Source organism: Mus musculus, chromosome 7, assembly GCF_000001635.26.
Source record: "Mus musculus strain C57BL/6J chromosome 7, GRCm38.p6 C57BL/6J".
Classification (NCBI taxonomy): domain Eukaryota; kingdom Metazoa; phylum Chordata; class Mammalia; order Rodentia; family Muridae; genus Mus; species Mus musculus.
In genome coordinates this window covers 118,504,563-118,509,658 of record NC_000073.6, presented here as the reverse complement: position 1 = coordinate 118,509,658, position 5,096 = coordinate 118,504,563, and the positions used below count along the sequence as shown (strand labels likewise).

General features: G+C 46.4%; 1 pseudogene; it reads right to left on the bottom strand.

Annotated features, from left to right (window-relative positions):
• Nucleotides 1–3,608: 3,608 nt before the first annotated feature.
• On the bottom strand, nucleotides 3,609–3,735 carry Gm51516 (annotated as a pseudogene).
• Nucleotides 3,736–5,096: the final 1,361 nt, after the last annotated feature.

Below are 5,096 nucleotides of genomic sequence, written 5' to 3'. Positions count from 1 at the left end.
AGCAGAGGAGTTTGTCTCTAATTGTGTGGTGTTTGCCCTGTAGTTCTCATGGCCTTGATTCATATAGTGACACTTTATTGGTACCCAATTAGATGAGAGACTCATTAGTCCTCTCTTGGCTCTTCATCTTACCCAGACCAAAGCTTTCCTTTTAACTAATGTTGGTTGCATAACTCACAGCTGTGGCCTCTAAAGTGCAAATCAGGGAACACAGTCTCTAGGGAAAAAATCCTATTGATCCAGGGTGCTCTTCTGGACTTCTGAGATAAGACTTACCCACCCTTTCGGTCTTCTCTTTCACTGGCACTTACTGATCAGCAAACAAGAGGGCTGGATGAGAAAACTCACATCTGGAATTGCAGCACTTGGAAGGCTGAGCAGGTCTGCAATATCTTGGCTATCTTGGGCTACAGAGTGAGTAGATAGATAGATAGATAGATAGATAGATAGATAGATAGATAACAAACAGGTGATACATACAAACATACATACATACATAGTACAAGAGGGAGGAATAGAGGGAGGGAGGGGACATAGAAATTGATAGATATGGTGGTGTGAAGTGGAAATTTCTAGTTTCTTTGGAAACTCAGTTATGACATGTGATGCTTTGCTGGGGCAGACAGGTGAAAGAATGTTTTGCTGAAGCAGATACAGGTGAGAGGATGTTTTGTTGAAGCAGACACATGAAAGGACATGTGGTCTTTAGAAAGACTATAAATATGACCCCACAGACAATGGAAGGAGGCTCTGGCACTGGCTTGTTTTGCATTTGATCTTCCATTGTTGTCACTTTGTAGAGAGTAACTTGCCAAAGACCTTCTGGTGCTATTCTGGCGACTTCTTGCCACTTCCATGGACTCTGGCCAGTTGCTGATTCGTGAGTGTTGATTACTAAGTGGACTGGACTGCCGCCGCTGATTCATGTTAGGTTTTGCTAGAGGACTGGACTGCTGATAACTAAGATTGGAATTCCCCCCAAAGAACTATTTCTAACCAGGTCCACAAGCCTCGTTTCCTAATAGCCTTTCCTTCTCACTACCTTTGGTATGTGGTGGGCTAGAAGGGAGGTTGAAGCTTTAAAATAAAACCCGTATTAAACGCTTAGGTTTTGAAAAATCTAAGCTTACAGTGGTTTTACATCAATAATCCCACCTCTTAGCATGGAGAGTCAGGATGACCAGAAGTTCTAGGCTAGTCTGGGCTACACAAAACCCTATCTTTATCTTTAAGTGAAAAAACTAAATAAAACAAAACAAAAAGACATTTCTTACTGTTAAAAATCATGTAGTCCCACACTCTAGAGGCTGAGGCAGGAGGATTGAAAATTTGAAGTTTGATATCAACTAGACTACATAAGCAAGACTGTCTTTAAAAAGAGTATTCCTAATCACCTCTACTAAAAAATTCACAAAGAAAAATTTTAAGCCAAGAGCTCTTACAATCTATTTGTAAATGCAAGCATTTATCAGTAACTATGTGAGTTACAATTAACACGGGACTGAGCCATGAGCAGATTCTGTTGGAGTCCTGCTGTGGCATGCCTGGCAGTTACCCTTCAATATTTAGACTCATTATTTATCATAATGATAAAATATGTTTTAGCAGGATCTGTGACATCTACAGCGATTACTAGACTCCCTAGCATCCTTTGCTGTCCCTTGTGACCGTGTGACTAACTCATGAAATGGCTGAAAGAATTTCCTGTTTTTCAACAGGCCCCAGAAGGAGAGAGAACTCCTCTTCCACTTTGATTTGGTAGGTGTGCTGAGTTTTCCTTTTCTCTTTCTTCTTTTTATTATTTTTCCGTGTGTGTATGGGGAGAGAGTGTACACCCATGCACGTGGAGGTTATGGGAGGACACTGAGTATCTTACTCAGCTACTCTTGTTTTAAATCATCATGTTTCTTTTGTTTTAATTTTTAAAAACTTTTTATTGATTCTTCATGAGTTTCACATCATGCACCCCAGTCGCACTCATCTCCTCCTCCCCTCACACCCACCCTTCACTCTTGCAACCTCTCCCCTACAAATAAAACACACACACACACACACACACACACACACACACAGCATAGGAAAACATCTCATCATGGGAACTATACTATGTCATTACATATGTATGTAGTATGTCATATGTGTCTCATGGGCACACATCTTCACTTGCAGTTCACCGTAGTGAGTCATTGGTCTGGTTGGGACTTACTGGCTTCTGTGGCACCATCAATATTGGATCTTCACCAGGACTCCTGGTTTTCTTGTTGATGTCCTGTGTCATGGTGATGGTGCTGCTTTAGATCAGCAAGTCTGCTCCTTTCACACGTCCCAACCGTTTGCAGATGATATAGATGTTGAGATGGGCCAACTCAGAGCCCTAGGTCTGGACCTTGGGTTGTAGCTGAGCTGCTCATCACTCTGGCTTTCCCTTATCTGCACCACCAGGACAAGCTCTCCAGCACTGCTCTGGCTAGACCAACCAATGGCACCATGGGCAGGAGGCAGGGTCAGCTTTCCTGCTCTTCTGCCCTCAGGGCCGCTCACCTGCTCTATGGCTCTAGAGTCAACCTCACTGCCTCACTCAGTCAAGACCCTGGGCCTATTCTCTCAGATGCTGCAGACTGTGAGGGACTGGGACAGCTCTCCTGCTTTCACACCTCAGGGCTGGCTCACCTGTGCCCCCTCCACCAGGGCCAGCTCTATTGTGTTGCCCAGGAGAGGTATAGGGCTCACTCTTCCGATTGCTACATCTTACCAGATCTCATGACCCCAAGGCCAGCTCTCCCAACTGCTGCAGGTAGTGAGGTTCAAGGCAGAGCATCATCCCTGCACCCACACCACCTGATGGCAGACGGGTGGTGAGGCCAGCTCTCCCTGCTTCTGCCCTTGCGCCAGCTCACCTGTGCCCTACCACCAAGGTCAGCTCTCCTGTGCTGTACAGGCAAGGTGCCAGGCCTGGTCTCCCAAGTGCTGCAGCTGCTCAGAAACTGACTACCTCTCTCGCATTCACAACCTTGTGGACAGCTTTCCCACATTCATGCCCTCCTAGCTGGCTCACCCACATGCCTGCCACCAGGGCCAGCTCCACTGTGCTGCCCAGGTGAGGTGCAGGGCCTGCTCTACTGAGTTCTGCTACCCATGAGAGATGGGGCAGCTCTCCAGAGCTAGTGAGGGATGGGGCCACTTCTGCACAGCCCCTGGACATCCATGTGATACCCAGTGGCTGCCCTGATCAGAGATGTTCCATGTTCTCTAGTGGTTATATGAGCCTCTGACATCGACGTGGACCCTTGGGTAACAGTCTTCACTATGTGGTGGCAAGCTGGCATTTATGGCCTGCCTGTACTGTGCACTGGTGGCATGATGGTCCTCAGATCTCTGATTTCGTCCTCCCATGCTGCACTCATGCATGCATGAGTGGTGGTAGGTGGGGCTCTCTGTGTCTATGGCTCACCTGTGCCATAGTATGGAGGACAGGTCTATGGGCATCTTCCTTCATCTGTGCTGCATGGTATGGCAGAACAGGTCTCTGTCTTCCTCCTCCCTTGCTGAGCTGCCTGAATTTGATTATATATATATATATCACACACACACACACACACACACACACACACACAGCTCTAGGCACTAAGCCAGGCATCAAGCTAGAATGAACAAAGGACTGCCATCTTCTCTGTCCCTGACTGATATAAGAGCAGCACCACCAATTAGGTGACTCTTTGCCCATTGCCAGGGGAGACTTAATCACTCTTTACCTTTTCCCTTGAGACAGAGTCTCTCACTGAACCTGGAGCTAGGCTGGTGGCCAGCAAGCCCCACAAATCTCCTGCCTCTACCCAACACAGTGGTGATATTGCAGGCCTATGTGAGGTACAGAGAATCAACTCAGGCCCTCCTGTTTGAATAGCAACTGCTCTTAGCCACTGAGCCATACCCCAGCTCCTAGGTCTGTTTTCTTTCTTTTCTTCCTTTCTTTCTTCCTTCCTCTTCTTTCTTCCTTTCTTTCTTTCTTTCTTTCTTTCTTTCTTTCTTTCTTTCTTTCTTTCTTTCTTTCTTTCTTCCTTCCTTCCTTTCTTTCTTTCTTTCTTTCTTTCTTTCTTTCTTTCTTTCTTCCTTCCTTCCTTCCTTCCTTCCTTCATTTCTTCCTTTCTTTCTTTCTTTCTTTCTTTCTTTCTTTCTTTCTTTCTTTTAAAGGATATTATTTATTTAGTGTGATGGGTGGTTATGTGTGCCACTGTGCAAGGGTGGGAGCCAGTGGACATGGTGAGTGTTGTGATCTAAGGGACAGAAGCCACAGACTCACAGGCTAAGATAGGTCTCACATGGGAGGGTTTTTTGGGGGAGGGGAGGGAAAAAGAGAATGGGGAGAAGACACACTAGCCTTTTCTAAGGGATATATGCACACAGAGAGGATAAGTGACTTGTGGTGATGTGTTACTGTGGAACCTTGGTAGCTAGTGAAGATGTATCCTACAATTGCTAGGTGCCTGAGGGCAGGCAGGTAGAGATAACTGGTTGCTCACAGTGAGGGAATGGGTTCTCTCCTTCTAAGATGTGGATTTTAAGAGTTAATCTCAGGCCACTGGGCTCAGTGGTATGCACTTTATTCTCTGAGCCATCTGGATGGCCTCCTAGGTATGCTTTCTAATGGTTGTTATAGTATTTGGCTATGACTACCCAGAGCCACGGTGGTCATCTTTGACCAGGAGGAGAGCAAAACTGTACATGGCAGAGCAGAGAGGTGGGAAGGAACCATGGGTAAACCACTTGGGGGGGGAAGGAGGCAAGCTCTTGCACCTCTACTTGCAATTATGGAGAGAACATGTTTTTATTGTCTCTGTTAGACAGTCCAGTGTCTTTTGTCAGCTGCAGTGAGAGGACATCCTAGCCAGGCACCGTAACACTTGTTACTTGAGACTTGTGACCTTGCTCACTACTAACTCTCCAGTCTCATCTTCTCAACTTTCTCCCCACACTTCAGACCTACCGAAAGCCAAACCAGCTTCCTCAGGACTCTACACTGGGGGGTGGCCCCCTCTCTACCCTGGCTGTTATCAATTCATCCCCCAAGGTCAACTCAGCAGGTAGATGCACCAAGG